The 27,405-nt window shown below is 37.5% G+C and overlaps 1 protein-coding gene across 4 annotated transcripts in view; it reads right to left on the bottom strand.

Moving 5' to 3' along the window:
- Window positions 1-27,405, bottom strand: part of cadm1b (cell adhesion molecule 1b) — a 291,883-nt gene that overhangs the window by 145,480 nt on the left and 118,998 nt on the right. The gene's annotated exons all lie outside the window — the stretch shown is intronic.

Raw genomic sequence — 27,405 nt, 5'->3', positions numbered from 1 at the left:
AAGCCTCAGAGGAGAGATAATGTAATCACCTTGAACTTCACCTGTAATCCAAGTGTTTGAAGAACCACACATCTCAGCCATAACATCTAATTTAAAATGAAACTGGTGTTTAGAGCCAGTAAACACGGCTGGAGTTTATCCTGATTATGGATCAGGTCACAACCGCTGAGTTATTCAAAAGGGATGACCTGCAGCCTCTAGTGAATGTTCAAAGAAGCACTTTGCTGAATAACTGTCTAAAATATATATATTTCCTACATCTTGCTAAAAAGTCAACGTTTTTTGTTCATTGCATCTTTGAGCAAAGATCAAAGATTCTGCGTTTTCCTGTTGATCCACTTTTCTTCAGGGACACAAAATAAAACAAGCAAGGGATTGTGGTGCTATCATCCTTGATCGCAGGTGTCTAAAGAAAAACATAACTGCAAGTCGGTTATTGACAGTAATGGATCATGTGGAAAAAAAATTACTTTTAAGATATAATTTTCTGGTTGAAAATCTCCCCCGCCCGAGGGTTAGGGCCACAGAAAGGCTAAATAAATTCCAAGCAACTCTCACTGTCCTGTTGGTTGTTTCTTCAGGTTTATCTTTTGAGCCAGCACGGCCAATTTCTGAGCTGGCCTGCAGCAGTCAGTGGTGAGAGCCTGGAGCGTTGACTGCACATTTGTCATAATTGTCTGCAGGCAAGCCCACAAAAATAGTGGCTACAGTTGTGCTGGTTTTCTGATTTGACAAGTAAGCACATTGTGTGTAAACAATGTGTGTAAGTTATTTTGCTGAGAAATCTAAAGTTAACTCAAATTTCAAGTTTTTGTTGGAGCACAAACGTCTCTATGTGACGAGGAGATCTGTAACTTTTGTTGCATCATATATACTGTCATTCATCAAATTTAGTGACCTCTGGCCAGTGCCCTTAGCTACATCCACACGAGTCTGGGTATGATGGATGCCTTATTAGAGACCTTTATTAGTGTACCTTAGCCAGGAGATAAACTTTGTAATTAATGTCTCAGTTTTAGTATATCTCATTTATTTCAATCGGATAAAGGTGACTCTTCCAGCCGACCGGAGAGCAATGCCCATCGGAGGAGACAGCCGCTAGGCAACAGAGTGGAGCTCAGGAATGCTGAATAACAATCCTATCATCCATCAAGGTATGTAGGAAGTCGGCAAATTCTGCTCATCCCGAGGAGAAATACCAAGAACCAGTTCTATGAAATGAGAAATGGCAGGGATAAATGTCGTCATTTTCCCAGTAAAACTCTGCAGAACAAGAGTAAAACTCAAAACTAGGCATTGGCCAGTATGAGACTCTCACAGTATAACCATAAGTAAATAGATCACAGTTCAAAACAACTGTATAGCACAATCTAATATATTTTGTTTAAAACAGAAAACTAAAAATTATCCCTACCTCTGCTTAAATGATACATTATATTTATTACAGGTATAATAATGCAATTTATGCAACCCGGCTGTTATTTTTGATGAATAGTTCAGCAAAACAGAATAAATACATGCTAAATTCAGCTAATTTCAAGAGTCTTTTTGTACACAGTATTATACTGTATTGCCTTTCTGGTCTTCATAGAGTACCACAGGTATAACAAACTGTTATTACCTGTTTAATAAGTTGTGTTATGCATTCCAGTAGATGCTGCCGTCGGCTACTTAACAAGCCTGTGGCTTGCCAGCTCTGGTTTTAAAACAGAGTTACCCTAAAAACAGTGTTAAATAATGCTTTTATAGTTTCCATACCATGGCAGTCTGAGGTTCTCATTAAAAAAATCTAAATACAGCCAGATTTGTTTCTTATAAACTCCAGAAAGCTGTAGCTTGATCAGCCAGCTGACCACCAGTGATCACAAACGTGTAGGGGATGGGCAATACTGTTTAACGTTATGCTGTATGCTCCATACACCCAAAGAAAACTATAACCTCTAAACATTATGGAATACCTTAATATTTGGGCACCTTTTTTAACCTAGAGCTGCTGTTGTGGTTCAAATAATTTCTGTCTTGGGTAGGTAGAGCACAACAGTAACATAAAATTATTAATTGAAGTGTTTGTTCCTGTTTTCCATGAGTTACTACACTAATAAATAATGTTTGATGAGGCTGCATGCTGTATCAATACAGCTCATCAGCTACGATTAGTCAGTCCGCTCTAGGTCAGCAAGAGTGGAGTAACATTTTTTATTTTGTTTCAGGTTCATTTCTACAATGGCACTAAGAATAATATATTCTTGTTCTTTTCTAGGTGTATTTATTTGTAAATTACCCTGGTGGATTTATGATCAGCTGATGCGGTGGACTGATATAGTCAAAACTGTCAGTGTAATTTTAGTGTATTAACAGAGATGTTGTTCAACTGAGAAAATACAAACAATTCTCTCTACTCCTGAAGTCTCTTGTCAAACTGTAATTGATTTTACCTTACTACAAACTCACTGATATTACATCAGAGTACTACAGTTTGAGGGGAATATGACTGATAATAACTTTACAGAATGTTACTTAAAAAAATCCAAACACAAAGAAAGAGTTTCCACACCGTCACTGACTGTTTTTCGTGACTGGAATTATTTCAGCTAAATTTGTCTGGCCTATGAGCAAAGGAAGAAAGTAATAGCCTTCTTTAGCTAGCTGAGCTGGGATGTGCAGCAACGGGTGGGGAAGGGTCAGACCTAAATTTATCTAAGCTCCATACAGTCAAGGAAGGAGGAATGTAGGAATTCTTTCCTAGTTTTGAAACAGTCAGTCAGTCAGTCATTTTCTACCACTTATTCCATAGTGGGTCGCGGGGAAGCTGGTGCCTATCTCCAGTAGTCTATGGGCGAGAGGCGGGTTACACCCTGGACAAGTCGCCAGTCCATCGCAGGGCAACACACAAACAACCATGCACACACTCATTCATACATACACCTAAGGGCAATTTAGAGAGACCAATTAACCTAACAGGCATGTCTTTGGACTGTGGGAGGAAGCCGGAGTACCCGGTGAGAACCCACGCATGCACGGGAAGAACATGCAAACTCCATGCAGAAAGACCCCTGAACGGGAATCGAACCCAGGACCTTCTTGCTGCAAGGCAACAATCTTTAAATTGTTGATATACATTGATACTGGTAACTAGCCCATGCCTACTCAAAACAGAACAAAGCAGGGAATGTGTACCAATTTACAAATGGTGCAGTCTTAAGTGTAAAAAGGTTTAATATATCTTAGCAGCCAGAGGTGTATACTCGCATGCTGCTTGCATTACACAGTTCAGTAGTACCCACGCATCATTAAAATCAGAGCTGATAAATGACATAATGATGAGAGCTGCCCCAGCTCTGCTGAGCAACCCTCTATGATGATGGCAGTAGTAATTTTCCTCTTAGACTGGCCACTCCTGTTTACTTAACCTTTCCACAGTCCTCATTAACTCACCATCACCAGCAACTATGTTGAGTTGCCAAGGGCAAACACAATGGGCAGATGGAGCTGAGCTGAGACCATCACTTAGCTGGACTGAGGCCACTCTGCTGTCCTGCTGGACCCAACTCACTCACTCTGAATCTTAACATGTCATTACAGTGCATTATTTCTGCTGCATGCTATGCGACTGGCAGTAACTAGTTTTTCACAAACTCATTCTCATTTAGGGAGGAGCAAGACAAAAATGAGCAGGGTGTTGAAGGAAAAATGTCACACTGTTTCCCTCTGCCTTAAACACACTCTTGGCAGTTTTCTTTTTCTCCTTTTGTCTAAAAACAACCGCAGTTTAGCTCCACAACGGAGGACAAAATGCAAACCCAGCAGCGTGAGTAATGGGACATGCAGTCATTCATTCTGATCCCAGTTCATAATCTAAAGCCAAATGACATATTGGAAGAGTGCCACACTGATACAGAAGCACCTTGAGAAATTTGTGATTATTAATCCAGAGTAAAACAGCAATCTGATTTTACAGATTGTTGTTTAAGTGCATACACACAAAACAAAAACTACACTTACTAAACATTTCTTAAAACATGCAAAAGTAAGCCAACTTCCGTGATTAAGATATATTTTTTAAATTATTCGCTGTGGAAAATATTATTTTTCTGCTTAACAGCAACATACATTAATACTAATACAGAAACACAAATTTGCAAATTCTGTTTGATATTTGTCCTTCCATGACTAGCTTTGAGTGGAAAGTTACGGCTCTTTAGCTCAGACAAGAAATTTTGCCTCGCTAGATTTGTCTACTCCCATTATTGACTAAAGTATGCTGCAGTCCATGCACAAAAAGTCTGAAAGGTTAATACACAGTTAGTGTTGGCTTTGCTTTGCTATTAATGTCACATTAAACCAGGAATCATATATTTTACCTATTATTTTTGATTGACTGATTTTCCGTAAGTACTTTTTTTTTTTTACCGCTTCATAAAAGTGTGAAATAATAACAGTCATCGATTCCCTAACTTCAATCACACTGAGATTGGGGCTTTGGGGATGCCAATAAAAATCCTAAAAAGTTTTCCAAAACAAGTTTTGGTGTGTATTTGGGATCTTTAAGTTGTTGGAACACCCAGCTGTTTTCAAGGTTCAACCATCTCACCCAAACCTTAAAGCTCAATTGAAATATGCAATTGTCCATGTGGACTATCCAAATGACTTAAAGGAAAAGGTTGTACGATCCATTCTTTTAATAGAGTAAAAAATCCTTTATTTTCCCACAGTGGGGAAATTTCATAAGCTTTCAAACCAAAGAAGACTGCACCAACTGTCAAGCACAGTGGTGGACGCAATATGCTGAGGGTACTGAGGCGCTGCATGAAGTAGGTGGAATGATTAAGGAAGAGGACTACCTAGAAATACTTCATCTTCACCTCAGATAAACAACTCAATACTTCCAACTGTACATGATCTGAAACACAGATCAATACTCATTTTTGGAATGGATAAAGCAAGCCAACATTAAGATTCTGGAATGACCTCAGTTTAACCCTATTAGAAATGTATGGACTGTGTTAAAAAGCTCAGTCTGTGTAAGAAAAAGGATTAATTAAAATAAGATTTCCCAGCATCCTCAGTGTCAAATAGCCAACAAGAAATACAGTCGCTTCTACTTGGCTACCAAAAGCATGCGGCTAAAGTGCTACTCGATAAGAGTAATTTATCCAAAATGTATATATTTTAGCTTGTATGTTGAATTTTGACCATATAAGCAAAGGAAAACATATACTGTAAATTCAAACTTGTACAACAAATTATTGTTTTTAAAACTTATTGTAGTCGGATGTTGCGTAATCAGTCCACCCTTAAGGAGGAAGTTTAAGAATATTATTACAATCCAAACATTAATGACATTCATGCTGATGACGACTGATATTAACATATCCTAAACTCAAATAACCTCAGGTAAGTCTTAACAGTTTTGAAACTTTGAAGAATTTGTCAAGATTAGGTTAGAACACAACTTAAGGACCTTTTTATTGTTAATTTGTTGTTTCTAATATTCAGATGCACAGTTTATGATAAGTTCCAAACTGCTTAACTATTAAGCAAGAGCACCTGAAGCTTTCACTGCAAAAAATATGTTCTGCACATTTTAGTATTGTACATGTACCAGGTCAGGTTTCTTTGTTTAAAAGTCATATTGTATCTTTTACTGAATCTATTTTCTAATGCCCCTGAACTGCCTTAAACTCCTCTTTTTAATGAAGCCCACTAGAGCTGCTCGCAGAGCCTTAAGTACCTGCTTCTAGCCTACATCCCAGTTGACCAGTTAAAGCAGATGGCCAGTAATGTCAACACATGCAGGAGCGTCCTCTCCTAAGCCCAACTCAGTCTCTGCTGGGTCCCTCTAGTTTTTTTTAAACTCCCACCAAAGGTCACGTCTGGCATGTTAGAGTAAACAAGAGGCCGATTATACCAGCATGTTTTGTCTCCATAACACTCTCAGTGGGACACAGACACTGTTTGGTTTAAGTGGGCCTGCCTCCAATCAGTTAAATCAACAGTAGCCATTTGGAACAGAAGCAGGAGTGACAGGTGAACTGTCGCACTGTCTGCTTTGCCTTCCCGCGTTATCAGCTCCCGGATTGTGAATGGCAGGAGTTGAGTCACTCTTCTGTCGATAGTGAAGCAACCCAGAGGGACACACAGGAAATCCATTAGCCTAGTTCCGCTGTTTGACATGCTTCAAGTGAATACCACCTATCCTGACAAACTGCCATGACTGGATTACCAAGTAAACCGAGGTACCGCGACAGGATAAATACCAGAATCACACCAGTAGGCTGTTAAAAGGAAAACATTTTCTTACTTGTTTTTGCTGGTGTCTTCTGACGCAGAAACACTTCCTCTACTAGATTTAATTTGTTAGTAAACTGTCAAATATTACTGAAAAATATTCACTGTCCGCTCAGTTTAACGTGACCCATTTGCATTGCCTGGAAAAAAAGCTAAATGTTTTCATATCTCTGAAATTAAAATAAATGATAAGGATATACTTTCAGGCCAGCTGTCCTAAATACACTCCTGTTTACATGAATAATAGGTGTTTTGAAAGATGTGTTGCATGCAGGTGCATTCCTGTTCAAACTGTTCTATAATTATCCCAAAGATCAAATATTTCAAGAGCTTTAGATATTTGCAAACAGAAGTTATTTTGGAATTTTATAGATAGATATAGAAACTGCCTTTATATTCTTGCAGAATGTAGATCCTAATCTGAAATTCCAAAAAAGCTGACATATTTAAATCCAGCATCTTCCGTAACAGACAGAGGTTAAAAACTCAAAATGATTAAACAAATAAACTTTATCTTCCTGTTATCTGCTAAAAGTCTTGCTCTCTCTTTCTCAGCCTAAATAAACCGCAGACACGTTGCATCAGGTCGAAAAAAACATAATTTCCTTTATACATTTGTTCTCATGAAATTATTATATTATTAATTACTCATATTATGTAGGAAAGGAGCCTATTTATTCTGATGTTTGTTTGGTTTTCTATTTTTTTGTCATTGCCATTTAAAGTTAAAAGTTGCTCTTTCTAGTAGTTGGATATTCATTCATTCACCCATTGCTTGTTGCTTAACAGTCACTTGAAATCAACCACCTTATTTTCCCAACAGTATTTAAACTTATTTGCTAGTCAGGTAATTATTTGTCAGTGGTTTCCAGTTTAATCCTGTATAGTTGATGTTTCACTTCATTACTTTCATCAGTTCATTAACTTTTCTCTGAACTTTGGATTCTTGTCTGTTTTGTGTTTTAAGTGCCATTAGGTTTAATTAAAGGCTTCTGTTTCCATATTATCTCCAAACATAATTCTGGATTTGGGTCCTTTTCACCCTTTTCAAGCCTTGTAACACTAGATGCCAGTTTTGTAGAGACAGTGCTCACTTAATAGCCTATTGGAATGTGAGAGATTAAGGCTCGTGACTTTGAAGCCATCTGGTGACCTCCTCGGAGCAACTAAAGAGATATTTCTGCAGTGGCAGTTATGTAATATAGCACCTTTGCCTGTATTATTGGCTATCTCAATGCAGGTGTCCTTCAGCCCCATTTAGGTCACTCCCTCCACTGCTTTATATAAATAAAATTACGCACAGATTGGAATGCAACTTCTATTTCTCGTCTGGCCAAATTGCTATAAGGCTAGGAGAAATTGAAAAAGCTGGCAAGGTCTCAGCTACCTGACAGTGACTTTGACTATGATGAAGTATCCTCCTGTTACCATCGGTGACTTTGCCAAACATCCGAGATCTCTACAGTCTTCACCCCATGCTCTGGACCTGCCGGTTTTATAAACAGAGAGGAGCCATTGCCAATTTTTCCAGAAGAAATACCCACAGACAAGCCTGTAGGATCATGACTCTCTAAATATATTCCTGTGGGGGGTTGCTTCGTCTTCATGTTCTGTTTAGTTCTTTGTTTGATTTTGAGAATTTGGGTAAGGATCTATTCCAGGATTCTTCAACTAAGGAGTTTCCCAAGATTTGTGGAAAAAATAGCTTCCATTCATAAAGCAAAGGTACAGCTGTTATTATAAAACACAAAAAGGTTGAGTTTGAAAATGAAATCATGAAAAGTTTACTTTTGTTAGAAAAATATAGCAAACACACTGCTTACTGTATCTGTTTTTACATGGGCCTTTTCAGGAGTTGCTATATACAAATCATGATTTAATTTGAACGTTCTTTGTATGGTACTTTGATGTTCAACGCTATAATCTATTGGGCAGAGTCACACAGGGAGGCCTGAGGTTTTAGAGGGACCAATTGCTGTGGCTGTCTGGTGAACTGATGTTTGAAATAGACTCAAAGGACTGGACTGAAAGGGAGAAAGCCAGCCCAAGGTATCTTTCTTCCTATAATGAGCGAGGCAATGATTGCAGGGGAGCTGCCAACAACTCAGCAGGTGTTGAAATCCAATGCATGAAAGAACTTGTAGTCCATATGTAATGGACATTCAGTTGTTTACTATAGTGAGCAGTGAATTAAGATTTACATTGTGAAGTGGAAATAAAACAATATATGGTTTTCGAGATTTGTTTACAAAAAAAGTCTGAAAAACAAATTTAAATAAAATTACTTTAGGCTGTGCTGAATGAAATTCTGGAAAGCCATCCGGCGACTTAAAACTCAGAAAACGGAAAGCAGGAAGCATCACAAGCTGTGTTTAGGTTTGGGAGGGGGAACTGCAGAGCCAGACTGAAAATACTGTTGGGCACACCTTTAGAATCTCTTTAATCACTATATCCTCTGTGGAGGAGGCAAAGTCTGTGGACAAATCTGAGGTCGCTGAGGTGGTTAGAAAGTGGAGGTGTGGACTAAATTCACCCTAAGTTGTTGAGGGCTCTGCACATTATGGAGCTGTGGTAACTAACAGACTCTTTGATATTGTATGGAGGACTGGGACAACACCTGTGAAATGGCAGTCCGGGGTGTTGTCCCCATCTTTTAAAAGAAAGAGAGTTCTCAGCCTCCTGGGGAAAGCTGATTGTGGCCACTGGAAAGGAGGCTCTGTCTGAATGTTGAAGTTTGGATTGGGGGGGCTGTAGAACACTGGACCAGATTATTACCTTTGCAGAATTGCTGCATTGGTCATTGGAGTTTAGTTATACTCTCAAAATGTGTTTAGTGGATCTGAAAAAGGCTTACAGCTATGTCCCTCAAAGTATGTTGTGGGAGGTGTTGTGGGAGCTTGGAATACCTGGGTTGCTTTTAATGGCTACCTGGCCCTTGTATGAAAATAGCTGTGCCCCTAAACCTCCCACAACAGCCTCTTGTCCCCAATCTTGTTTGTCCTATTAATGGACAGGATGAGTGATGGTAGGATGAAATGGGAGATGGATAAATAGATTGGTGGCTCTTCTGCTATAATGTGGATGCTGCTCCAGTGTGGGCCAGAAAGCAAAGCTCTTGATTTACAAGCCTGTCTATGTCCCAACTCTCACCTATGGTGATAAAATATGTGTTGTCACCTAAAGACAAAATCCTGGATACAACCAGTTGAAATAAGTATCTCCTGTAGGGTGACTAGGCTCACTCTTAGAGGTAGGGTGAGGAGCTTCGTCACCCAAGGGGAGCTTGAAGAGCAGCTGCACCTCCACATCGAAAGGAGTCAGTTATGCTGCCTCAGACATCTGAACAGAGAAAGCTCCAACCTCCCTGTGGAGGTTTTCTGGGCACTGCAAAGAGACTCTATGACAAACTCAGAATAGACCAGTGGGACCATATATCTTTTCTAGACTTGGCATGCTTTGGGATCTCAAAACATGAGCTATAAAGTGTCACTGAGGAGAGAAATGTCTGTTTATTACTATTTTCTTATGACAACAACAGCCATGGGAAATGCATGTATAATTATGCTTTTAATTGTTGCATTAGAATGAAAATTGATTCACCTGTTCTCCCACTCTTACTGATTAAGGAATCATATTATTCTTCTAATGCATTTCTTGTTTTAATGCATTTTTTTCTAACCTTTGTTGCTTTATTTTCATGCAAGGCACTTTTAATTACCTTGTGTATGACATAAACTTGCTTTGCCTTGTCTTTTAACAAAAAACTGCAATGATGGAGCCTGTTTCAACATATCCATGCCAAACAACAACACCACACTTGGCTCTAACACACACAACCAGAAGAGTTGAACTAAGTGGCAGAGACAGGTTATGGCAGGAGTAAAGTGGTTATCTGAGATAAGAAACATCTATCCTTCAACTGAAAACCCTATTTCTCTCTCTAAAGTTTTATCTGTGGGTAGCACCTGTTGCAACAGCTGGATACAGACACATGAGCTGTATTTTCTTGTCAATATCTTTCAGATCCAAGGCAGAAAAATTAAGCTTCCTCATATATGGTAACACATAAAAAAATCTCTCTTTGATGTGCAAATTCAGGCAAAGTCACACAGCAACTGCAAACACTGTATCACACTCAAAACTATGGATAAACTCAGTCTCCTTCCGTATCAGAACAAGGAGGTAATTTATTCTAATCACTGATCGTCACATCTATGTTTAATTGTATTTATCCAAGCGAACATAAGTAGAAAATCAGCAGGTCAGTCCAGAAAATCCTCTGTAATGTCCTTTCAGTCACCACTAATCACATCAAACCACTCCTGATGAGCCCTACTAGTCCAAGCAGTGTGTATTTAAGCTGGGAAGCATGTGTTTATGTGGCTTTAGGGACACTAGGCCCTGAAGCACACGTGGCGTGGAAACCTGGACCATTTATCTTTCACATTGTGAGGATGCATCTGACATTGTTGCCCTGAGGAAATGTTGATAAAGTGTTTTACCTCCAAATCATGGATCATAGCATTAACTTTACGCTGGTGCTTTTGTGTTTCACATCTCAGCTAACATGTGCAGACCACTGAGTGAGGGGAGGGATGAGATGGAGGCACACGTGGTGGCTTGAAATAGGATATTTCTTTGCTTTGATCACAGGCAATATGATGTAATATGTATAAAGAGGCTACATGTTTCCAGTTTGTTTTTGTTATATCAATACCCCTGCATCCCAGGCAGTTAAAAGATCTGCCATAGCTGATAAAGAAGAGCAATTACACAAATAAGTGTTTATATGAAATGTTTCAAGACTACTTTTCTTCGTGTTATTTTTTAATATGCTTATTTACAAAACAACCCAGTTTACCAAGCTTTCAGCTAATATACAATGCCTCTCAAAAGCATTTGTTACCCTTGAACGTTTTCACATTGTCACGTTAAAAACAACAAATGTTAAAGTGTTTTATTGAGACATTATGTGAGAAACCAACATTAAGGAGCACAAAGAAAAAGGATTTCTTAATTTGTTGCAAAAAATATGAAATGACCCCCGTAAGTCACTACTTATTGACAAGATGGCCCATCCACATTCTTTAAATCTAACAAAAATGGTGTCAAAGGTGACAATAACTCTGGAGGGATGTGCTACGTTATACTTACACCAAAACTGTTTTTTTTTTTTTTGTCCTTTTAAACATATTTTAACGTTTAAGACGTTTAAGGAAAGGTCATCAAAGGTCAACCAGGTCCCTTCACATTATTCAAATCCCACAAAAATGATGTAAATGGTTTGTGCTGCAAAACTATATTTTAAGAATTACGATATTTCTTTTGTTTATGACTATCAGTGGGGGTCTGTGACCTTTGGATGACGGTATACTTTATTATTTTCTAAATTAAAACCACTGACACAATTTACCACATATGTGGAATCTATTTTACTAATTAGATGGCTTCTGAAGGGGTAGCAGAGTATAGGGGACTGAATACAAATGCACACTATACCTTTTATTCGGAATAGTCAAAATAATTTTTATTTTCTTACTTCCTGTTCTACTATTACACATGCCAAATGGAGTTTGTGGTTGCTTTGTGACAAATTGTGGAAAATTTAAAGGGGTGCAATTACTTTTACAATGTATTCTTTTTTACTATAACTTTAACGCACTTCTACCCCAACGTATTATTAGGAAAATATTCAACCTTTTACTAAGTTTCAATAAAAGGAAGTCATTATCATTTCATATTCTGCTGTTATTGAGTAAAGGTCTTGCATGCCCAATGGTAGGCTATTAGTTGTACAGAGGCTGGAGTCGTCTAATGCTGTGCTTTATAACAATGATAAAGTTAACTTGCCCTCCAACAAAACTGACAGGAAAGCCCACAGGTCCTGAAAAAATTATTGTTATTGATCTCCTTTTACAAGAGAATATTGTGTGTGCACATATATTATCTGGTGTATATTAGACCTAAATAGATCTTTCAGGACCTTGGGCATTTCAGATGCTGTTCACTGATGTGAAAAGTACTTGGTCTGAAAGGACAGCAACACCTTTAGATGGATCCTGCCCAGGTCACGGCTGTAGTTTTAGTTCTCCTTACGTTTTAATAACTTTTTATAGTAGAGTCTCTCAAGCAACTCTTCTCTCTTTTCCTCACTCAGTTTAAGTGGCAGGTACTATCGAGGTACTATTTGATGCACTAGAAGACTGGCCAACCTCAATCTGTAGAGTTTCACTGATAGAAAACATAACTATACAGATTTGTTTTATGTTTATATTTTAAGGTTTATCTAAAAAGGACAAACACAAAACAGAAAAGATAAGGACTTTTAGAAATGATTTTTATCAGATCAAATGAATGACATTAAGCTCAGATACAGTGCCATCCACATGCATTAACTCCGCTAGTAAAGACGTGTGAAAGCCCTAAAACATATTAATTGGTTTTACTGCAGTAGCATAATCTCACAATAGAAATTTTAGAAAATCCAACCTTTATTTTGAGTACTTATTTTCAGAAGGAAAAAATCCTACATCACAAAATAATTGTTTTAAACAAAATCAGTGGTGCCAGAATTAGTGACACCCTTCACATTTCCTTTAAAATAAATCTGACTGGAGCATTGTTGTAAGCCATATTTTACATTTTAAATTGATAAGAGTGTCTAAGATCTTTTCACTATTCCATGATATAGGCCCATTTCTATTCACCACATATCAAAATTGGAAAGACAAGAGAACACACCATTCTATTAAGGCTGATATGTGTTGATCACCTGAGTAAGAAAATATTTGTCAGAATGTTAGAGCAGTTTTATAATAAAGACAATAGTTACAAACATAAGGCAGATATGAGCTTAAATATCCAGTCAATCTGATTCAAAAAGAGCCACAAAATATATACAAGCAGCCTCTTTAAGTCTCAATAGCCACACCCACAGAAGTGGTGTATTGTTCAGTCTTAAAGCATGTGTATATGACATGTATTTAGATTAAAAAGACTGCACACACAAACTTTTAATTAGCAGGTATATTAGCAATATTTTAAACATAAATTAACTGACTTAATAAATACAGAGAAAAACAATACTCTTTATTATCTGTCCTGTCTGTTACAGCCAAACTTTGATTGATACAAAGCAATATATCTCATTTTGTAAATGCCCATTTCTTTCCCACTGTTCAAAATGGGAGAGATAAGAGGACATGCCATTTACGTATGGCAGATTTGTGTTGATTTCATAAGTTGAGGAATGACTATGAACATAGCTACTCATCTAAATGTGCCTCCATCTGCAGTTAAGAGCAATAATTAAACGTGAGAAAACAGCTGTTACAAACAAGGCTGGACCAGGACCCAGGTTTATCCTGACACTGTGCACAATGAGAAGGAGGACATGGGAGGTAAAAGAAAAATCTCTACAGTTTGATGTTACAGAACTGAGGAAACATTTCCAGCGTGTCATCTCTGCGTACATTTAAAACAAGACATGAGTGCAGATTTGATGGTATTTATTTTTAAATCGTTTATCTTTTCCTAATTTAAAACGTGTCATGTTTAAATGAACAGGCTCCAATTCTGCTCATAGGAAGCTGCAAAATGTAAACATATTTTACAGGGTATCCAATTTGGTTAAATTGCTGTGTGTTGGAACACAGTATGAAGTAGTGAGGATTTTCTTAGTACTGTGCTAGACAGATTGTCTCTTTTTATAATACTAAAGGTCTCTGCATTAATAATGGCCATTGTCTTTTAAATGTAGCAAAATATAAAAATAGTATCCCTACACCAGCTTTGCCAATTATATCTTGAAATGTCAGACAGGGAAGCAACAAGTGATTTAACAGTTACAATTTTAAACTCAACATCACCTTTATGCCTTTAAAAAAATAATGTGCAGTTGTTAGTCATTATCACAGCATTGCATCACTTCAATATGATGAAATATATGTGTAACAAAAGGTAAAAGTCTGCAGCTCAAGCCTCTTTGCATTTACCCTCTACCAAAATGGGGGTCATCATCAAACAGTAACTCACTGCACTCTGGGTGTCAGAGCTGCAGTAATTTAACTTAAGGATCAATGCCACACAGAAAATATAAATTTTAAGGCCCAAATATTACCACTATACACCCCTGTCCAATAAAGATTTGAGGTCTCTTGGGAGTAGATTGTAATTTTGACATCATTAAAAAAAATAGTGCACTAGTTTTGTTAAAAAAAAAACTAATGTGGAAATAGCCAAAGCTAACCGAATGTTGCATCAGGGGCACAGACCTAGAGGCAATCACAGTGTCAAAACAGTAAGGAAGAGTCTTATAACTAGCAATAATCTGGTATATTATTAGGATTTTTACTCAGATTTGACAGGTAGAGATTAGGACAAACTAAGCACAATTGTTAGGAAAGGAAGGAGGTATAAGGGGTGAAGCCTTACATTTATGAGCCATAGATACAGGAGAATGACCAGTCAATTACCTGGTCGTTTTCTATTTTAAGATTTTATTACTGATATGATAGAGGGTTTCACATTTGAGTCAAAACAACAATAACATGAAGGATGTGTAGTCTGGAAAAAAAAAAGATTGGGCTAGATTGATAGGTATCACGCCGTGGGTCTACTGGTATCAGGCCGGGGATCATCCAATAAATGTGTAGCTATTTCCATGGTATCGATGAGTGGAGCGTATGAGCGCCTTGACATATTCAAGAACATGCATTCCGATGAGGCTCGTTTGTCAGATTAAAAAGATCTGAAAATAACCTTTAAACGTCTTAAACAAGCTTTTCTTAAGCCCGGATTTCTGTATTATTTGTTTTTTTATTGGTCTGATGTAATATTCTAATCCTAAATGTTGTGTTTCCTTCAGCTGTAAGCAGAAAATCCTAATTAACAAAAATAAAGGCATGAAAACATCAGTTTGTGTTTAATTAATCTACATAATGTGTTTCACTTTGTGAACTGAGTTACGGAAATAAATAAACGTTTTAATGATTTCTCAAATTTTTTGACTATGACTGTATATTGAAAAACAAGAAGCGTCTGTTTGCTTCCGCTGGCATACTTAAGGTGGTAGCAGAAAAACCAGGGCTCGAGGTTAAGTCCGGTTCATGGGATAAAAAGGTTGGGGACCCCTTGTGTAGGAAATGTCCAGTCTTGTGCACAAACGCTTTTAATAGAGTTGCTTAAGGTCACCTGGACCTGATGTGTTGACCTTTGTTGTTTTAATCACCTTCAGAGTTGCATTCCTCACTGAAAACAAATTTTCATACTGGATGAAAACGCTTCAAAATCCATGCTGAAATCTGTCTACAGTCACTTGTCCAGCTTAGTGTTTACTAAAGCCAACAAATTATCTTAAAACCTGCTTCCTTATGTTGATCCCAGCTGTTAATTACCATTGTTACAGTCTACTTTTAGTTCTTACTACCTTTGGTGATATCATATGATTTCGTGGTTCAATGTGTAGAAATAATAGTCTGGGGTGTTTTGCTTCATAATTTTGTTAAATCCTGCTTTTGAAATTTATAACCTTTTTCCATCTTAATTATCTTTTTATCTGTTATTGTGCAATTTTAAAAAAATACATGCATCTGGTTGGTAACATCAAGTTTTACCACCAGATATTTCTTAAAGCATGAACTCTATTAATACTACACATAAAAAAGGTTAAATATTTAGCGGTTGCCAGAAAAATATGCATCCCACAGGACTGTAAACCTTTACTACTCTCTGTCCTTTTATAGTTCCTTTCATTATTGCAGTAAATACCTGTGTATAAATCTGTAGTATGTGTTTTTTAATGCTGAGCAACCTGACATCAGCCTCTTTGCTTCTAAGCTGTGACACTTGTAGCAGTAGAAGATCATGTAATTCAGTGAAAAATCCTGACCATGCCAATAATCCTCCAAACTCCTGCTCTAAACCTTAAATCCTTCAGAGGGGATCCTCTCCAAACCCTCACGTCTGGTCCTCTTCTCACCCTTTTTTTCCCCCTCTTTGACTTTCTTGTGCTGACGCTTACAGTACAGCATCCCTTTGCAAAAGGACTGGTGCAGCTTGTTCCATCTGCCCTTCCAGGCTCCATCTGTTGAACTCTGCCAGGATTTGCACATCTCTGTAGGGTTTTTACCTTTTTTGTGTCCTCCTGATAGGAAAACAGCTATTACTCTGCCAATCATTATCTCTCCAAGTCATCAAGGTATTCTTCGGAGGAAATCCTCAACCTCATAGGTAAACAAATAAATCCCATGTTTTGACCTTCCTTATCAAACTTGGCCTCTTCCTTAAAGCAGAAGGAGGTCATCATGCCACCAGAGCACAATATTACCAGAGCAGTTCTCTGGGTTTTGCCCTCTTTATTCATGATCTCATTCATAACTTCCCTGTCACACAGCTTTTGGATTTATCCAACACCCTGCCACCTGCAATAAGTCACCCCCCACCCCTTGCCCTGTCTTGTGGGTTGCAGTGCTTATACACCTTGGAAAGAAAATGAGAGCATTAGTCATATTGCCAAAAGCAACATCTGTTTAAAGTGACAAAGTGATTCTTGCCCATTGGGAGCAAAGATGGAAGCAATCATAAAGTCAGAGAGTAGCTCGGGGAGGTTGAGCGGGGCAACTTCAACAACACACGCCAGATTCAATTGCTGAATCTTAGCTGTGTGTTGACAGGTAATGTTGCTTTTTTTACACTGAGATTATGCTTTGTGTGCCTAGGAAAATCTGTCAGGGTCAGCGCACTTGATTTACAGAGTTTAGGCCTCTCACAAGTCTTTCATTTAGATAATGCTGTTCACCTTTAATGCTTTTCTGGTAACCTAAAACAGGTGCTGCAATGAGAAGCTTCTAAGTCCTGGCTGGCTTTTCGACAGACCAGAAAACCACCTGAGAGCCGTGTCATTACTTTCATCTGAAGGTGTGTTTTCTCATATATGATTTGATGTTGCCTTTGATACGTTCTGAAAATCAACAGGACAATGACCCCAAACACACCTCCAGGCTGTGTAAGGGCTATTTGACCAAGAAGGAGAGTGATGGGGTGCTGCGCCAGATGACCTGGCCTCCACAGTCACCGGACCTGAACCCAATCGAGATGGTTTGGGTTGAACTGGACCGCAGAGTGAAGGCAAAAGGGCCAACAAGTGCTAAGCATCTCTGGGAACTCCTTCAAGACTGTTGGAAAACCATTTCAGGTGACTACCTCTTGAAGCTCATCAACAGAATGCCAAGAGTGTGCGTAGCAGTAATCAAAGCAAAAGGTGGCTATTTTGAAGAACCTAGAATATAAGACATATTTTCAGTTGTTTCACACTTTTTTGTTCAGTATATAATTCCACATGTGTTAATTCATAGTTTTGATGCCTTCAGTGTGAAGCTACAATATTCATAGTCATGAAAATAAAGACAACTCTTTGAATGAGAAGGTGTGTCCAAACTTTTGGTCTGTACTGTATATATAATACCCTTTGCTTTCATGTTTAGCAGTTTATTAATAAGCCTTGCAAACTGACGTGAAATGCATTTTTTTTTTTTTTTAGCAATCAGCTGTCAGCACCATACAACACCTTATAGTCACTTTATATATTACATTTTTGGTCACCACGCTGATTTCTTCGAGCATGACTGCGAGAGAGATAAAATCAAATGTCTGGCAGTAGAAATATTTCATAAAATATGTGGAATACCTCACAAATCTCAAAGTCCATTTGAAAAGTGCAAGTATCTTGACAAGCTAGCCTCTCTGAGTAGATCATTAGCAACATTGCAGCAACATTGCGGCTAGGTAGTGACGAGAAGAAAACAAACATAAAGGAGTGCCTTCCGCGTCAACCAAGCTGCTGGCCAGTTAATGCACAGAAACATTGCAGGCAGGAGTATTCATTGGTGGATATATGTATTGAGACTGGGATGTCTACATGAATGTGTGATTGACATTAAGTTTACATTATATTGCATAGTATTATATTAATATTATTCTGTTCATGTGTGTCCTTAGTTGGACAATTGGTTTTTCAACAGTAATTGAATACTTTTTGAAAATGGTATTGTGTGTCTTTATTACCCAATTTATATGTATATATTTACATAAACACAATACTCTGACCTTTTTGAATCCTGCAAAATAAATCTAACTCAAGTATGGAGAAACTAAAGCCAGTGCTAGAACTAAAGAAAAGTGGACTAAACTAAAACGTATTCTTAAAATAACAACTAATAAAACTAACAAACCTACTCTAAAAAATAATCAAAACTAAATAAATTACAGAAAAACAGTCACCATGAAATAAAACTAAACTATGATGAAAAATCCAAAATAACCTTGGAAGGAAAAGGCTACATGGTTTTCAACATTTTATATAAAGGAAAATCAGAAAAATGTCATTCCAATCACCTGCTTTTAAAATGGCAGCTTTAGTAGCAAAGCCAACAATCCAAAAAATGCAACTACCTATAATATTTGATCATAGAAAACAAACAAAAAAGCATCTTTAGTTTTGTTTTTATCATAACCATGTTAGATTTAAAAGTGTTGCAGACAGCATTCTATAATAGTGAATGCTCTTTGCAAATCTAAGGTTTTTCAAAATGTCTTTAAGACTCCTTTGTTGTCTCTGGCTGGAATAAATAGCATTCTTTGAACAGCATTTCCAGCTCCAGCACTTAAAAACAACATAATAGTTGACCAGCGTGCTGAACAAAAAATACAAGAAAGAGAACAGGGATAATTAAACAGCTTTTAGTTAATACATAGGAGCCATAAAAAATTTATTTAAATAAATGCTGTAAGAATAAAGAATTGCAAATATTACCAGACACTAGTTTTTACCTTTAAGTGGTGTTATTTAAACTACTACCAATTTTAGTGCTACTGTAACTGGTCCTGTAATTAAAGCCTTTACTTCCTGCTGTAACAGAGCGATATGGTTCTAGGTTTGAAAAAATCAAAGCTATTCCTGGACGTTGTGCTTACATTTTAATACACCACAATAATCACTTTGGTAGGAAGGAAGGACTAAGGGATTCCAAGTAAATAACAAAATAAGAGCAACTTAAGGTCCATTGCCTCTATTGTCTGTGGTGCACAAATACTGTCAAACATAATCAACTTCTTACTATGATTATTTCCAGACCTCATGATTGTGATTTTCAAAATAGCAGAGGAAAAGCAGATGCACATTTTGTTTTGGAGGCACCATCATGCAAATCTGTTTCAAGATGATCATGTCCAGTTCAGCAAAGCCAAAAATGTAGGTGTTTAAGGTATAATAGGAAAATGAGTTTCTGTAAAAAAATATTTATGGTATGTCAAATTTTAAGCCACCATTTGTACTGTGGGACCAATTTTTCTATGTAATTGTTAATTTTCCACATACTGAGACCCCTCAAAACACTGGATGTCTATGGAAACCATTTTTAAGGCTAATTCATGACACCCAGTGCTTATCTTTATTAAGACCTTTAAGGCTTGTGGTCCATCTGCATGGAGTTTGCACGCTCTCCCAATGCATGCGTGGGTTCTCTCCGGGTACTCTGGCTTCCTCCCACTGTCCAAAACATGACTGTTAGGTTAATTGGTCTCTCACAACTGCCCTTAGGTGTGAATGGGTGTGTGCATGGTTGTTTGTCTTGTACCTCTTTTTGCCCTGTGATGAACTGGCGAACTATCTAAGGTGAATCCCACCTCTCGCCCGTAGAACGCTGGAGATAGTCACCAGCTCCCCCGTGTCGTGATTATTAATTTGAATATATTATTTAATATTAATACTTAATATTTTATTAAATAATATTTCGGTCTGTTAAGGGTTGTCCTGTCTCTACATGCTCATCCGGGAGGAGTGAATGCTGCAAGTCACTGACTGGATGCAATCAGCTGGGTTTCCTTAGACAGAAAAACTTTTTATCCAATTTGAATAAATAACTAACTCTGACTCTACTGTTCAATGGTTAGGACTAATTTGAATGTATGTACCTGACTGTTGTGAAGTGCCTTGAGACAACATGTGTTGTGAATTGGCGCTATATAAATAAAACTGAATTGAATAAGGCGGTGGTATTAGGACAAAATTGAAATGGATGAGCCAAGCTCTAGCATTATTGATCAGCAAAACCCTGTACACACAGAATGAATTCATACTATTTCTTAAAATACATGAATTTATTAACAAAAATAAGTCAACTCAAAGTCAAACATATTTAAATCAACAAACTCTTTACTATGCTAAAACAACCCAACTAAACTACCAAACAAAATGATAGAATAAGAAAGACTAATGGGCTATGTACAATATAAACAAGTGAAACATAGATGGTTGAAAACCAGGACCAAAACAGTGAAGCAACATTACCATGTAATGTTATTTATGTGTGAGAACCAAGGATTATCTTGAAGAATCTGGGTATGAAGTTACATTAGTCTTGGAAGTAACTTAGGCAATATTTGGTATACCTTCAGACAACCATTCACAATGCAAGATTAGATAAAACATTATTTTGACAAAACAACATTTTAAAGAATGATTTGCTGAATTAAACCAACCTTCTCGATGACCAATTCTCAACGGTTTTTAATTAGCTGCCTTTATATATTAGAATAATATTTAAGGAAATATTATTTTGAATAAGAACCCAGCCTTTTGGATAAATGAGTCTTAATGCTGTTTAATTAGCTATCTTTATTTATGAAAAAAATGTTTAAAGAAATATTAACATTAAAATATTGAAGGAAATATTAATTTGAATAAGAACTAACAACCATTCTGGGTAAATGATCTTCAGCTGACTCATAAAGTGGACAAGCACATGTTCTTAGCCATTAGCGGTTGGAGCTAACAAAAGAACATACTTTTAAAATACCACTAATAAAAGGGTTGAAATGCATAAGCGTGGACGGCACGTTATGGCAGGTCTGTGATTAAAAACCATCCTTTAAATAAAGTTTGTCTTAACTTTAAAAACACAAAACAGAACACACCCTTAGCTGAGTGCTAGTCTGCAAGCACTTACTGTAGCTGAGTTTCTCAACAAAAAAAAACAAAAAACAAACGTCATTAAATGCACACTATTTAGATTATTAACCTCTAAAGTGATCTTCTCTGCCCAAACACTACCTCTTACATGAACTGTGCTGAGGAAAAGTTGTCCTGGGCGTTAAGGAAAATACATCTACTTGTGTGTAAACAAAGGGTTAACTTGCAGCTAACCTCCGTAGCTGTGGGAAAGGGCTTTAGCTGGCCTGGCCGAACCGTGACAAAGGAACGTTTGGCTACTTGAGTGGCTGCGATGCGGCGGGGTAGCTCTCGCTACCTGGACGTACACGCAGGAATGTGTGTGATGCGGTCCCTCCTTCCAGTTCCGCCGGGGACCTGCGTGGAAGAGGTCCGCCTGTTAGAAAGCGGGGTTTTTATTCGAACAGTGACGTCACAGGAAGTCCGCTGTTACCCCTCTTGTTCATGTTTCTGGCTGTGCTGCAAGTAGGTTAACACGATTTATTTTGAAAGTTCCAGAAAAGTTCTTACTGGCCTTTACTGTTGTAACCCATGGCTGGGGTCCCAACATCTGTCACCCTGTACAGAAGCGGGTATAGAAAATGGATGGGTGGATGGATGGAAATATGTTGAAAGTCAGGATTGGTTGGACCATCTCATTAACCCCAAAAACCTTTCAACCACATCTAGGCGTCAAGAGACGTCTTTGTTGTATTTGTTTGTCCTTTTAATTACATTTTGTTTGGAGAAGAGTACAGAGTACTGAACAGTCACAAACTGTCCTTCATTTCTTTATATTCAGCTTCCAATTTACCAGACTTCCTTGTACAGGTTTTAAGCAATATTTCTTCAGACATTCAGGTCTTTTAACATTTTTCTCCCAACTTTGGCTCTTTCTTCACTCATTTTTAGTCTAGTATCAGAACATTTTCAGAGGACAGTTTTTTATTATTTTCATTTCATGAACCAGTGTTAACAGTGTATAACAGAAAACTGTACTCTTTCTTAAGTTAAATCTCGAGATGCACCACTCTGAATGTTTGGCCAATTTTTGATCTCTGTGTTTTTGTAAACCTTTGACCTGCCAATAACAATTTTAGCCAACACAGATTTCTCTTCAAGAACTGTTTTATAAAACAGTTCTTGAAGAGAACTGTATTATAAAACCATTCATAAAAAGCTATAAAAATATTTTTGTTGCCTTCCTGCAATGAGCAGTCATTAATTATTTATATGAGGAGCAGAGGAGACATCACGCTGTGCCATAAACTTAATTTTTAGCTGGTAAGCTCATCATGTCTCAGTCTGAACAGAAATCAAACCCTGAACTCAGAGGCTGGTTGTGACTTTGACCCAGGACGGGATCAACCAGCAGCAGCACAGTTATTTTGCAGTCTGGGGGCAGGGGGTGAACCTCTGTTGTTGCAGCTGGGAAGGACTGCTGTGCGAGAATGGGGGGGTGCCGGTGAGTGCTTCGACACAGCAGCACCCACTGCTTGCTGAGGAGATTAAAAACAATATGTGCTTTCATGTCTGTTTCTCCGATATTTGCCAGATTTGTCACTTTAAAAAGAAGAAAAAAAACATAGCTAGAGGGCTATGAATACTAAAATATGGTGACAAAGTCATGTCCTCTGATTTCATTTTATACACCTACTAATGCTGAAAATAGCTAACTTTGAGTCTTCTTCCTCTAGTAACAACTTCCATACTGAAAAGTGTTGTCAGAGCAACATGGCAGTTCTTACTTATATTGTTACTTCTTACTTACTGGTAAAATATCTGATTTTGTCCATCTCTAGTTACATCAATGGTAATTCTCAAAGATAGCTCAGTTTGACATAAAAAATAAGATTTCAAAAGATGTTTTGACTGAACCTGGCATACAGTAGACTGATCAACTGATAGATGGTAGGTTTTTAGGACATTTTACTTTCTTAAGAGTTTTTACATTTTTAGACCTAACATGTTGTAATCATCCTGTATAAGGACTTGAAAGAAAATAAGTAAAAAACAACTTAAGACCCTCAAAATGTTAAGAGGACAATTAAAACAAAGTCTGATTTCTTAGAAACATAGCATGAAAAAGTAAACTTTTAGACAGTTCAGTAAACACAAGTAACTGTTATAGCAGCACAGTCCAAAATATCTAGAATGTTCCCACTGTTTTTGGCTCTTAGTGCATTATTGAGATGTTGATATGTGAGGCTATTAGGGGCAATTAAAATGTCCAGCACTTATCCTGCTGTTCTCTTGCTGTTTAGACAGTAGATGAGCTCAGTGGTTGAGCTGGGAGCAGGAAACTGGCATTAGCACCACGCAGAGCAGCAGCACTCTGATTTACTGTTCCCAAAGCTGGTGATTGAGGAGAGCATTACGTCACAGCTGATAGATCAGAGAGTCTTACAGCAGAGTGGAACTCCATCAACTGCTGCTGACAGTAGCTTTAGTGCTGACAACCAGTGAAAATTGATTTATAAAAAAATAAAAAACATATACTCCATGGCACTATGCTCTGACACAAAACAGGAGAAGCGCTTACAGCCACAGAAACGCATACAGATGCACTGACTCAATACTGTAAGGAGCCATAATTCTTGAGGGAAAACAAACACATTCAATAAAACTCATGAAGACTTTATTGTAGTAACAGCCAGATCGGCAAAGCACAGATATTCCAATAAAAAGCTTACTGGAAAAATAAAAACACAGAGTAGCAGGAGGAATGTACAAGAACACTTTAAGCTGTCAATCTGCATGTTTTGCTGTTAGTTAATGCATGGCAGTTACTGCCGTTTCAGCCCAGCTTTGAAGGTTACGGGACCTAGAGACTCTGAGCCAATGGGTCTCCTATTGTTTAATTTGTCTCCCTTGTGAATTCCTAGGTTCTGAGTTGTAATATCTCAACATTGTTCTCAAAGAGCATCCGGTCAGCAATATCCCCTTATCATATTCAATATGCTGCCTGTTTTGTCATCTAATGCTACATTTTTGTTTGCCCACTTACAGATTTGTTCTTTTCTTAATTTTTGGTCTCCCTTCTATGTTTCAGATCATCTAACTAATTTTAATATCAGACTAAATGTAAATACAAATCGTAGGAATTGAAGGGAAAATTTTATCCAAAATATCTAGGCTCTATGTGGAAATAGTTATTGCCCCCTAAACCTAATAATTGGATATTCCGGCAGCAACAACTGTCATCGAGCTTTGCAATAACTGGCAACGAGTCTTTCATATCATTGCCGAAGAATTGTGGCCCAGTCTTCGTTGCAGAATTGTTTTTATTTAGCCACATTGGAGGGTTTTTTAGCACAAAGGTCATGTCACAGCATCGCAGCTAGATTTAAGTCTGGATTTAATAATCTACATAATCCAAGTGTGCTTGAGTTTAAGGCTACACGTGATAGACAAGCATTCTACTTCAGGATTTTCTGGTAGAGAGGGGCATTTTGCTTCCATCAGTTATAGTTACTTGTCTGGGTCCTGAAGCAGCAAAGCAGCCCAAGACCATCATATTATGAATGAATGAGAGAACGAGTCAATCAATTTAGCAATCAGTCAATTTAGCAATCAATCAAGGAATCAATCAATTTAGCAATTAAGTATTTATTTAAAGATAACTTTTCATTCACAGTAAAGGCAGCACAGACTGCTTTACAGCACAGTTAATTTCATCCTCTAAAACTATGACTAACATTTGTTTTTTACATCAACTGCACAGAAACTAAATGAAATGGTTCAACAGGTCTGGCAGTTTGTAGTCCTTGGTTAGGCCACCAAAGTTGAACCAAAAAGAAATCATCACAGTTATTTCATGACTTAGCAGGGGAGCCCATTATATTTTCACACAGAGTCAGGTTGATTTGGATAACTTTTTTCCCTTAACAATTGAAATTTAGGAAAACCTTTTGTATATATTCAAGTTATTGTCGTCTGATATAAATTCTAATTATCTGAAACATTTAAGTGTGATGAAAATGCAAAAGCAGACAAAATCTGAAAGGACCAGAACACTTTTTCACAGCTCTGTAGATTGTCCATTTTAAATTATGTCTCTGTTTGTAACATAGGGGGAACAAGGTTGAAAATGAAAGGCTACAAAACTGAGCTAAATCATTAACATTTAGAGGCAGACCTGCAGGGTGGTGTGTTTTACTGTGACATCCAAACAAGACTGCAGCTGACAATTGGCTCAAAGACAAAAACTGCTCCAGCAAATGAAATTGAAGCTTCTGGTAATAGTGGCATCATAATACAAAACAAATGATTAAAAACATTTTTTTCATTTCAAAACATGTCCACAAAATACTGTACCACAATAACATACTGTTGGGCTTTAATCAAAGAATACGTAAGTAAAAATGGATGATGGTGGATATTTCATCCCTATGCACCCAACCCTCGCCCACTCGTGGGATGCAAATGAAGCCTTTGGCTTCCACTTTTTCTCCACAAAAAAATTGAAAGCTTCAAAAATACTTTCATCACACAGAAAAAGTTTGCAAAATGTCTTTAGGAACATAGTTCATTAAAATTTTACCTAAACATCCTGAGCTGATTTTTACAGCAGCCACAGGCTATGCTATTGCAAGATGTACATGCAGGATTTGGCTACAGCTTGTAGCAAGAATTTAAACTCTAATGGACTTAAAGAACTGACAGGCACTTCTATTAGTTTGCCGATAATAGTAATATGATGGCAGTGAAACTGAAATGAAACATACGGACTTGCCATGGTTAGTTTTGGATTCTGAATTCTAACTCTTATCACATACTGGTGTTATAATCCATCACCCAACATGAGCCTGTTTTCTTTTAATTTATGATGTGATGTGTAGATATCCTGAAACCTTAAAGAGCCAACCAACAACCCTAGCAAGAACAGTACCAAATCAAGTGCTGGAGGCCCTGCATACCAACTGCTTATCAACACAAATGCTAATGTGACCTTTTTATATTAGAAACAAAATTATGAATGAGATTCAAATTCAATAGCTGGCAGACATGAAGCATATCCTCTATATCCATGAAGCAGACCTACTGCTTCCGAATTGTGAGCAGGGTAGGTTAATTGAAGTTAGCCTTTCGTTGAAATACGAATAGGAAGCTGGCTTAACAAAAGAAGATAAATGCAGATGAGTTAAGATACAAGTTCCTGCACAGACATCTTACTTTATTAGCAGGAATATGGAGGAAATAATGCTGACTGTGCTGGATGCTTTAATGTTATTTCTACTCACTAATTCAGTAGGAGAGAAACATTGTAACAGCTTTGATTTTTTTTAACAATGAGTTCAATAGGCAGGCGTAGGTTTTGTCTTCAAAGAAGAAAAATTACCATCTGAATATATATACAGGAAATAACTGTAAATTACTGTAATTCATGAAAACTATCAGACAAATGCATATGTGGTATTTAAAAACAATATATCAGAAGAAATCTTTAAACTTGAGGAAATGTTACCCTAAACACAGGCGCTCCAAAAATCTCTTCAGCCAAATTTAAACGTTTATTTAATTTGGGTTACAGCGAATGAAAACCTAAATTTCAAATTTCCAGAAAATTTTAATAATAAAAAAGACGAATAAAACAGAAAAAAATGTCAGCTACTGAGAATATCCTCATGATATTACAAGGCCACTATGCAGTAGTAACATGAATTACTTCATCAATGCAGAGTGGCACGGAAATGATCAGCCTCTGGCTCCGTTGATGTGTTAAGGAAGGCGACGTTGCTTTAATAGCTTCCTTCAGCTTGTCTGCATTGTTGAGTCTGTTGAGTCTCATCTTCCTGTTGACAAGATTCTTCCTGGGGTTTAGGTCAGGTTGGTCTGCTGGCCAATCAAGCACAGTGACATCACAATCATTAAAACAGGTACTGGAACCTTTAGCAGTGTGGACAGGTGCTAAGTCCAGCAGCAAAATGAAATCATTATCTCCATAAAGCTTGTCTGCAGAAGAAAGCATGGAAAGCAAGTGCTCTTGCACTTCCTGCTAGATGGTTACATGACTTTGGACTTGATTATACTCAGGGGTCCAACACCAGCAGATTACATGGCTCTCCAAATCATCACTGAATGTGGAAACTTGATATCAAACAACTCAGATTATGTGCCTCTCCACACTT

Source organism: Girardinichthys multiradiatus, chromosome 18 (assembly GCF_021462225.1).
Source record: "Girardinichthys multiradiatus isolate DD_20200921_A chromosome 18, DD_fGirMul_XY1, whole genome shotgun sequence".
NCBI lineage: Eukaryota > Metazoa > Chordata > Actinopteri > Cyprinodontiformes > Goodeidae > Girardinichthys > Girardinichthys multiradiatus.
This window is presented reverse-complemented; position numbering and strand designations above follow the sequence as displayed.